Below are 11,424 nucleotides of genomic sequence, written 5' to 3' on the forward strand. Positions count from 1 at the left end.
AAAAAAAAAAAAAAAAAAAAAAAAAAAAAAAAATTGAAAGGAGAAATTTGTGTTAAGTGTTTTAAATTTAGTTTTTATATGCTGTGCACAGAAAACTGTGGAAAATAATTTCTTATGCAAATTAAATCTGTAAGCTATATGTAATATATATAACTAATACGATAAGAATACATATTCACTAATAGAATTGTGCTTGTAAATAGGTCATTACTTAACCTGATTTTACATCCAGCTAATTGTATTCCTGCCACCTGATCTTGTAGTATCTCACACGTCTTGACAGTGGTATCTGGAAGTAAGCTGGTTTCGTTTCTGTTCAGTGTTGGGTTTCCATTTATGTGCTTTAATGAATAGTGCTCCATAGCACGTCAAGGTAAGCATTTTGTATATGTGATCATTATTCACCTCAATTCCTCCATCCCGTCTGACAAGAACACAAGCCCCTTACGTATGATTAAACCTTAGTATCCTTCTGAATACAGAACTATCTTAGTCAAACACGCAACTTGCTTCTTCATGAGGAATTCACCATCACTGCACTTTCTTTCSTATCTTGGTGCTTCTGCAGAGTTCTAGATTGACCTTTTCTCCTTACTTTTCGACATGTTTTTGCATAATCAGGAAGAATCTCTTGTCTCTGTAAAGACTAGCTTGCCTGCACCGTGTTTGGGCAGTAAAATACGGATCACTTCTTACAGGTGAAAAGCAGAAGCTGTGTTTGAGTRTGTAAAAACTGACAGGCTTTCTTACAAAAAATGTCTAACTGTGGTTGCCCTTGCTGTAACTTTGGGGAGGAAGTGTGTATRTTTTGAGCAGTGGAGAAGTGGGGACTGCGAAGGCTTGAGAGAAGAATCAATTGTTACAGGATCGTTTTGTCTTTGCCGCCCTTCCTGACTCGGGAGTGTTGGGCCCCTTCGGACTGTGCCGAGTGCCCGATGACTGTCTCCAGTAAAAAAGGCGGAGTTGAAGTGTATCCCTGCGGGACAACGCTGCACCCTTTCYGTTTGAATTCTTCTTTTGTGTGTGTGGCTACAGAAGTAGCAAAAATGACGCGCTCCCACCCCAATGGGCATGAAGTTCAGAGTAGAAGGACTCTGCCAGAGCACCGAGATGGGAATAATTCCCTGTGGTGCCTGTTAGCTCCTGCTGCGGGCGAACAGCCACCCGCTCCCTGCTGGGCTGCAGTTCCACTGTAGCTTGAACTGGGGTTCAAGTACCCCCTTCCAGGGTACTTGTTGCTTGGTGAACAGTTTTGCATCAATTTCTCCCACCTTCATGGGTTAAAGCTGAAACTGAAAGCAAACTTTTGAGTCCTCTGCAGTGCTAAATACCATTTTTAGTTATATGTTCCAAGCAATAGGGCTGACACACCAAAAATGTCAAATCCTGACCATCATCTGTATCAATGTTGTATAAAGTTTATTAAGCCCTGCAGGAAGCGCAAAATGTGGATTTTTTTCCCTTTGTATGTTTACAGTGTCTTTAGTAGCTGCTATGAGCAAGACCGAGGCAGCTAAGTTGTATGTTTGCTCCTAGAGACTTACATGACACGGCAGGTCAGAAAGCCGCTATGTCACAGCTAATTCTGTWGATACTTTATGCAAATGTAAAACTTCCATTTTGATAGACATCCTAAGTCAAAGCAATGAAAGCTAATTTAATGTTTATTACAGATTTTTCATGCTAAACTGCACCTTTGACACTTGCGGCAAAATTGTGACAGGTGATTCAAGTGGTTGAGTAATTATTTACGAATATCTCTGACTATTGCCGTTTAATTTTACTTCATAAAGTATGCAGATATGTCAAAAATCATAATCCTCGCAAAGAAGCTTGCTGTAGTTTTGAGGAAGGGACAGCCTCGTAGTTGCGGTGCTGCCTGGGCTGACGAAAGGTCTGCGCTTGTTTTCCTGGCTCTGCAGCTGGTCTGCGAGCGACCGYCGGGAGCGCGCGGCGGCCCCGCGGCTCGCGCGCGGCGTTCGCTGAGCAGCTGTACGTTTCCGTAGCGTCCCGACCGCGGTTCAGGCGGTGGCAGGGTGCGCGCTCAAGGTCTGCGAGTTGGCAGGAGGCGCCGGCGCGGGGGTCTGCCCGCCTCGTCCCGACCTCCCGCGCCGCTTGCCCCCTGCGCCGTGCTCTGTTTTAGCATGCTCCTGTTTTCGGGGGCTGTTGGCAAAACGCGACTCTTCAGCAGCGCCAAACCTAAATGAGGAGGCAGGAAGCTTCAGGCCGAGCCTTTGCGCGGCAGTGGGCGGTTGGGTAGATTAACGTGACTCTCGAACCTCGYGTAACCAGCGTCACGGCTCCTGGCTGTCTAGAAGCTGATTTCTTGTTCTTAGCAACTTCTTTGCAGTCTGTGATTGAGAAGTTGATTACATGAAGCTAATTACCGTTTTAATGTGCAGGGATAGTGAGATGTCTGTGCGTTGCTAAGGTATGCCAACAGTTTCCATATGTGAAGATCATCTAATTATTTACGAGTTTTGAAGCGCTGTTATTAAAAGGCTGATGTAGAAGCATTAATGGTTGTGTGCACAAGAAGTTACAGTAGACTTTTTTACACGGCATATTAACTTCAGGTGCTTTGTAATGCTTCTGCAATATTTGAAATCCAGGATGGCACCGCTGCAGGGGAACTCCTTTGGCGCCTTGCCGTGTTCTGTTCCTGAGCTCCCCTGGGCTTCCTTGAAGGCCTGGGAGCGGCTGTGTCGCTTCCCAGCGGGAGGTGAGCCTGGCTCTCCAGGGCCTGCTTGTCACCGCACTGCGTGCAGCAAGAGGCTGCACTGGAAAAAATTGTCTTTTCCACAGTAGTTCAAATCCAGATGCTGTGATCCTTTGAGATACCTGTGGAGAGGTAACAGGCAAGGCTATTAAATTTATCTGTCAGTACATACTCAAACTTTGTGGCCTAACCACTAAAAATGGCACAAAAGCCTTGCTGGTGCTTTGACGTGATTCTRACCATTTGTTTCTGTACTGCAAATGGCTGCAAGAGAAGGTAGAAGTGTGAGTAGCATAGGCTACTTTTCCTTAGTGCCTAATTTGGTGGTAGAATTCCCTTTTCAGATTTAATGAAGTATATTTAGTTAATACCTGGTATCAGTTGTCTCTGTATGGCATTTGTGAGAATGCACTATACTGCAGGACAGACTTTTTTTTGAAAGATCCCTGGACTCCCGCAGAGGGAGATGGTTTCTGGAATTTGAGTGTTCCAGAGCTACTGAAGTGGGGAAGGAGTGCCTCAGGTGGTATCTAGTGAACAACTGGGGAAGGACTGTTGGAATCGGGCAGCTCAGTGACAACAGGAGTCTGGAGAAAGGGGTGTGAAACAGCAGAACAAGGCCGCAAAATGTTCCCCTCTAAAAAATCACAGGTGGTTCAACAAAGTGGCACCTCTCGAAAGTAAACACTGATTATTGTTCTGCATATGCAGACAGGCCAAGCTAGGAGAGGCTGTGGTAGGACTTCTGCCTGGCTTCAAATTCAAGGTATAATAGAAACCAAAAGTGATGTCTAGGAATAAAGTGCTGGAGTCAGAGATTCCAGTCCTGCCAAACCCCTGTCCAAATCACAGCTCCGCTAACCTGCGGATGACAGCTTCTGCAAGTATGGTAACTTGTGATTTGGGAGGGAAGCTAGTAGCAGCTGGGACCGAGACACTGAACACTTGACAGAAGGCTTGGAGAGAYTGGAACGATGGGGACCACTCACTTGCAGAGATAGATCACAGGAGTGTGCCGTGCTGGTAGAATAGCAGGGCTTGCAGGGAGCTTTCCAAAGACACAGGACCGACACAGCGCTGTTAATTTTGGAGTAGATTCCCCGAATGGTCAGGAAGGACTGGTCTGACTGCCACAACGTCCCACTGCTGTGCTCGGGTGTCAGTGTGGGTGTGTGAGCTAAATGCCTCCCTGATGAATGTTTGCCTCTATATCAAAGAATATAGAAATACATGACTTTCCCATCTGGTTCTACCACCAGCAGTTACTACCACCACCGTATGTTTCAAATATTTAAAAATAATATTAATTAAAAAACCCCCTGTGCYTTGAAATGTGTTGCACAAGTCAAAATAACAGTCTAGTGCAACCAGAAAGAGTCACATGTGAGGCRAGAGAGAGATACCTTTGTCCAATCCCAGAAAATTTAGAATATCAGGGATGTACTGGCTGTAGTGCTGTGCTACTATAAAGCTATGGGAGCAGTGGAAGATTGTCCTGATACTGCCTCTGCTTTCCTCTAGTTGCTCTCCCTTTGGCTGGAGTCCTTGCAGAATGAAGTGGTATTTTTCTGAGRTGCCTTGTCCATGTCCTCCCTCATTTGCCCTGCTCCTCTCACCCATAAACAACACAGCAAGAGGGCTGGACCTTCCCTTGGCATGGAGGCAGCTTTTTTGTTTTATTTCCTTGCTGTGATGAGTCATTTACTYTAGTACGCCTTTTATTTTTTTTTCCTATTCTGCCCTGAAAGAGAGAAAAAGATAAATGCTCTACATGCTTGAGAAAAGTTAAATGGGAAAAGTCACACGTTTCCTCATTTGTTCTCACAGTGTGCCACCAGCTTGTGGAAGAGAGGATGAGCAGAAAGATTTAGTTTTCTCAGCAGTCTAATGGAAAGRGATGTGAAAAATTCACTCAACTAATTATTTATGGCCAAAGAAAATTGAGTGACCCTGCTAGGTGAGGCTTAAAGAGCCTAAGCTGTTACGTACACGTGCTTGCTTTCTTAGGGTGTTTCGAAAGGATCTGTAGCAACACTCTATTAAATAATTTCTGCTCTCTCTTCATTCTTTAAATATCTGCTTTGACTAAATTAAAATAAAGAATGAAGTGATCCTCACATTACTCATAATTGTAAAAATTTTAAAATYGCTGGAATTGGTTTTGGCTTTGGGGCGTGCTCTTTCATTTTGAAGAAAGAGACATTCTTTCTATGTCAACAGCTTTTTTCTTTAGAAAGAGAATCTACTAAGCAATGATATTTGGCTGTTGGCAAAAATATTGTTTTGTTAACACTACCTGTTTCCACTGAGATTTGCTGCATCTGTTTTAGCTAAAATCACATTTATAAAAGCGTTGCATCAGTCCTGCTCATCCCTTGCACTCTCAGCAATGGAAATAATACTTCACATAGGTTTTAAATACTCTACACCAATTGCATTCAGTTCTTCAGGTTATAGAAAGTCTCAGGATTACCCCGCTATCAAGATATATAATAAATAGAGTAGATCCAAAGATTTTTCAACTGTAAAAYGGGCTATTTTATCAAAATAGCTGTTTCAACAGAGTTTGTAATGTATGGGTTATTGAGGCCGAGGGCTGACTCTGCAATGCGTGAGATGAATTAAAAAGGTGAATGTTGCAATTTTAGGGATTTCAACATGACTTCTGTTTTGCCCTCTAGAAGGGACTTTGGTTTTCATTACAGTACAATGAAAGCATGAAATAGAAATAGCTTTCACTGATTACTTCCTGAAATAGAAGAGGAGCTAGGAATGAGTTTTGGAGCTTTTCCCCCACTCTCGAGTTTCCTCTCCTGAGCCTAACAGAGAAGAGAGTGTGGAAGATCACTGACACTTCTGTTGGGAAGTGGCATGTTAGGAAATACCAGTAGTCCCCGTAAATGAATATGGATTTGGTTCAGTGGCAACTTGCAAAGACTGGAAAACTTGATGGCTTTTGGCAGGGATTTTTGAGAGGGATAAATGACTTTTAAAGTAAGTAAATTCACTGGTTTTATTGTTTACCTTTTGGATTTGTGCATAAGGTGCTTGAAGTCTGGATGGGGGAAAATAGACTTGTAGTCCTCTGGTCCCTGTCCTTTCCAGTGGGAGTGAGAGGGAAAACTAATGGACTGGCTTTGGTAAACAGGAGGCAATATTGCTTATGTCTGGATTATGCATTAATCCTCTATTTTATGAAGGTTGATGCTGTCATAAGCAGTACTATGTACATTATCCATATTAACTTCAGTATTTACATTCTTTTAATAATTATGTCAATTCCCCGTTATATATAGTATAGCTGATACCTATCWGTGCTTCATTTTGTGAATGAAATGACAATGAATCATGAGCACTGAACTGAATTTGAAATGCTCATGGATGCTAATGCACTGTAGCTAGTCTTCAGACATGAAAAGCTATTAGCACCACTGAAGAACAGTTCAGACTTGAGGTCTTTCACTTTATCAGTATGCCTAATAGACTTTTCTGCTGCAAAGAAGAAAAAGAAAAAAAAAAAAAAAAAAAAGAAAAAAGCATTCTAATTTTACTTGAGGAATCTTTTACATATTAATTTTATGAATGTGCTAATAACTGGGGGAGTGCTTGCAAGAAACTTAGGTTTTTGGTTAAACTCTGGCAACAACCTTCTAGAGCTGCATTAAAAGCAATTCATGCTACTGAGTACCTGTGATTTGCTCTATTTTTGTACAACTTTCATAGCTGCAGAACAATTCCACAATTTTCAGTGCTTTCAAAGCTACTAATGAAAACCACCATATTACAAGTAGGAATTAATAAAACTAGAGATGTAGACTAAACAAAGTTATGAAGTTTATACTGTGAGATAAAACCCAAAGGATAAAAATAATTATCCTGTTATGTAAACTACATATTTTCAGAGGTAAAATACATATGTTATAAATTGCCATAATTAAGTATTCTCTAAAATAAACCTTAAAGTGACATAAGTATAGTGTGTGAACAGATGTGTATTTTTTGCATAAACAAGTGTAAAACAGAAATATTTACTTAAAACTACTGGAGGCAAATTAACAGTAATCAGTGCTTTGGTGTACTATCTTTAATCTAGGCAACTTTCATTTCAAGGTATTTAGAAATGTTTAATGTCATACATACTAACAATCTTCTGACATGAGAACTGAAAGTCTTAGTCATCATTATTTTGGTGGTTTGGAGGRTGAATAGATCATGATAGTCTGTCATCTTAATCCATTCGCTATTTTGATTATCTCTAATGTCTTTTTTTCCTAATCATTTCCTGTCTAAACAAAATATTCCACTTTTTGAGTATTCCTGAAGTAGTAATTTCTCACTGTTTTCTGAACCCTGATGTTCCTCTAATATTGTGTTATTGTTGCATTGGAGAGAACTAAACACATGGCTGAAGCCACTACTAATGACTTGTATTTAAAAAAAAACCCCAACATTTTTCTATCCCTTCTAAAATTATCTTTTCAGATACTATTCACTCAGCTGTTTGCTGTAGCGCAAGTTCCTCTACCACATGCTACATTAGCCTTTCAATTAATTTTACTAAATTAAAATTATGTGAAATAATATTACATATTCATTTAATATGTTGATTAAAATCAACATGTGTCAGTAATATAAGCTACACCTTGTGCTATGTGCTATTTTACATTAGTGAGCAATACCTTTCATTTGCCACCCTGCTGCTTGTTCACGTGTTCTGTCTGAGAGGCTGAAAGGATTTTGCTGGCTTATTAATGGCAGAGTTTTCTATCACAAAATCCTTGCAAAGTTCTTGCTGTTCGCTTGGGTCTCTTATTGCTCACTTTAATTATTCCAGCCATGGCCCTGTGATCGTCCTGTGGTTACCAGCCCAGMTGCTTCATTACTAAATTGCTTCAGGTTTCTCCGTGTGCACACTGCCTCGAAAAGTACTTTGACATGAAAAATAAGTCTGGGGTAGTCCCAACAGATTCCTGCATCTTGCCTGTTGGATCCTGATGCAAAGACGAGCTTTATTGTGCTTCATTTTGTTGATACTGCTGCCGTTACGCACATGCATAGTTGATGGGGGTTTGGAGCAGGAGTGTACAATGCCCAGAGCAAATACAAAATCCTGTTTGTTTTTYTTCTGTAAACTCCTTGCAACAGCTTGCTGCTGGTTTGTAGTTGACAGAGATCCCTATGGAGTACTTTTAAAAACTKTTTCAACTCTGAAATGAACTATGGAGCCATAATCACACGTGGATTTTGTGCGAGGGAAGGTCATTGCAGCCTTCTGTCTTATTTTAATTCCAAGATCTCAGTGGGCTCACAGCAATTTACTTAATATGTTATAAATAAAATTCTGGATGCTCTACATCTACTTTAGAGACTTTTTTAAAAAAATATTAACCTTATTGGCAAGTTAAGGGTAGGCAATTTTGTCCTGTACCTCTGAAGAATCCAGAATGGTCCTGTGCTTTCCTTTTCTTGCGAAGTCAAGATAGAAACTCCAGAGAGGCAGAAAGGTTAACTTTCAGAATAGGAGTGTATTCCATGCGTGTGGGCTGTTTCCTCTGCCTGCTCAATATCAAAGCAGTACGTTATGAAGTCTCTGTCTCCTTTTAGGCCTCTATACCTCAATATGAACAGAGCAGTAACTAGACGAAAGGAGGGCTCATTACACTGGAAATATAAACAGTGTTACAAGTAGTGTTTTGAATGTTTTACTGGTAATARCTTCAGCTAAGGACCTTGGTTTTGTTATTTTCAGGCAGAGAATCTGATTTTGTTGTTGCCTTAAAAAGGATTAGAGAAATGATACAATTTCTTAATGCCAAAGGATTGTTGAAAATCAGATAACCCCYTTTTCAGACTGTTAATTACAGTATTTTCAACAAAATTGTCCTACATTTTTTTTTCTCATAGCATCTTTGCTGGGAAAAAGGGGAAAYACTAAAGAGTATTAAAGAGAAATAATAAATAAAAAAAAAACTGTTAAAGATGCAACGCTCATTGTCAGTTTTAGAAAACCTGGCTTGATAGAAGGGCAATATTATATCCCTAACAGAAAGCTGTCTTGCTTCTTAATAATTAGAACATAATAAGTTTGATATGCTCTCTGTAGGAAAATTCCAGATTCTGTTCTCAAATTCTGTCCCATTTCAAAGGAACATCTGGGCACTCTGATCTTTGAGGGATCTTTTGCTATTCTCTTAGAATAGTAAATCTAATACAGGTGTTAGAAAACTCATAGAAAGTTTAATGAGGAGCAGTGTGTAAGGTATTTTGATTAATACTCCAATTCTCTGCCTGAGCGCCACAGTGCCATAAGACCTGATTTAGCATTAGCAGAGAAATCCATTGTCGACTTAGAATATATGGACTTAACCCTAAATGTTTGTGATAATTCACTTTCACGAATTTGAAATGCACTTGCTATCAGTGCTGGGTGTAACATAAATACTCAGATTTGACTGCAAGAGATCTCATCTATTTCCTGCAAATATTTTTTCCTCTCTTTATCTTTTCCCTGGGCATGATGAAGGATGTGAGATCAAGATTTGTATGTTTATTATGGAAGAACTGGTTGTGCTGGAGGGAAAAAACCTACAGTACTCACCTTTGCCTCCTCTCTGCCCTGTTGCTCGGCAGACAACCACATCTGCATGGCAGAGGAATTCCCTGGAGATGTGACAGATCCTGAACCTGTGCTGTAGCTCAGGCTTCTTGCTCTGGTCCTGTGTAATTTCTGCATAAAGGCAGTTGGTGGCTGTAGCAAACTGAGATAAACCTATGTGGAAATCACTGGCAAAACACTGATGAGATTCAGTGGGATGCAGCATCTCTTCTGAAGTCATGGGAAATATGAAGAAATGGGGGGAGTAATTTTGCTGAAGGAGGAGTCCTAGCCTGAAGCTGTGCTTTAGGTACCCCGAATATCCCATCAATTTCTGAGCTTCATTCTCAGGATGTTTCACAAGGATGGGACCCCTCCTGCACCTGCAGAAGTTGCACAGTCAGTCCAGATTTGCCCTGTTTAGAAACTACCCTCTGACTTTGCTCCCTTGGTTTGGTCTGGAGCGATGCCCAGCTCKCTCAGAAAAATATTCAGGTGGCTTGTCAAGGGTGCCCTGCACTCCTTGCCTGGTTTCTGTGTGATCATAGGAGAAGGTAAAAGGGAATCTCTAGTCCCTTGTTTGTTGACTTGATTAGTATGCTGTCGCTAAAAAAGTGAAGTAGAAGAGTGCTTTTCTTTTCTCCCTCCACCCCACTTTTGGTTTATGTTAAATGTCTTTAAAAACCATGCAAAGAACATGGGCTGGCTGGAGGATTTGGCACTGTTGTTTTATTCAGTTTGACTAAAATAGACAATTTATCAGTTCCTGAAATAATGGAATTCTTTCCATTGGTTGCTGTGGGCAGCAAATCAAATAGCCATTTTCTAACATATTTTGATTTTGATAAGCATTTAAAAGGTCTTATCTTTCTCATAAGTAAGGACTTGTATCACTAAAGATCCTTGTTTGCAAAGGAAGGTTTAGAGAGATGACTAGGCATTTTTTACTCTGTATGAAATAAATAAAACACAATCTTTTAATTTGTCATCACCAGAAATATAGAGGATTGTCAGATTGTAGAGGATGATAGATATTTTTCAAAAACAAGATACAGTGTTCACTGTTAAAATCAAATGATAATATCTTTTCASAAGTTTTTGCTAATATGAGACATTACTTAAACAGTGAGAGCCCTCCTTGATTCCCATGATAGGCAGGAATGTCTGAAACTGTCAAGTGATGTGTCATCCAAGTCTCCTATCTGAGTGACAGCTGATGGCTCATATTTCAGTTTTCATTTTATACCGTTGCTTGGAACAATTCTGTGTTGGCTTAAGCCACTTCCAGTTCCTCAAATCGATTGTTTGTCAGATACTGAAGGTAAATCCTGAGGCCGTAGTATCTTCTTCACAGTGACASTTGTCATATTAGTTCTTTCTCTAAGAGTCGTCTTTTGCCGAGCACTTATTTGTAGGTCTGTAAGAATCCACCTTCAGTTTTCTGGCAGAGATGCTTCTGTGCTGCAGTTGTGATTTTATGGTGTGAATCCAAGTCAACAGCTGTTCAAGTCAGGGGGAGTCTCTCTGTTGACTTCACTGGAATTTGAAGTGAGTTTTTAAACTCTCTTTAATCATTGCCTAATTTAAAGTGTATTTTGGAAGATATAAATATAAAATAAAAAGTATTTTGGAAGTTTTATAGATATACCCACTACTCAACCTGTTGTTATATATCATACCACAAAGTCCTGTTCATCCAAAACCATTCCRATTTATGTCAATGTAACAAGTATAAGGAAAACAGTCTTTAGTTACAGTTTAAAGGAGCTGAGTATAGTTATCTGAGAAAATGGGAAAATGAACACAACACACAACTTAGGACTTGAATGAGGAAAGTACTCCCATATGTTTTACACTATAGCAACATCATTCTGCTGATGGCCAAAGGCCAGACTCCTAAGACTACTGAACAACAGTAAATGGCCCTTACAGAGCCATGTATTATTTTGTATTACGTTCTTGTTTCATTATGGGTTACATGAAAGTACTAAACACTTCAGAACACAGAGATTTATTCTGATTTTTTTGGTGGACGTTCCCAAGTAGTTTGGAAATAGTTCCACCATAGAGATATGAGTCGTCTTTGTTTTGTTACAAGTCTTTTTTTTTT

The sequence above is a fragment of the Rhea americana genome, unplaced genomic scaffold, assembly GCF_003343005.1.
Source record: "Rhea americana isolate MKP2758 unplaced genomic scaffold, rheAme1 scaffold_6, whole genome shotgun sequence".
Classification (NCBI taxonomy): domain Eukaryota; kingdom Metazoa; phylum Chordata; class Aves; order Rheiformes; family Rheidae; genus Rhea; species Rhea americana.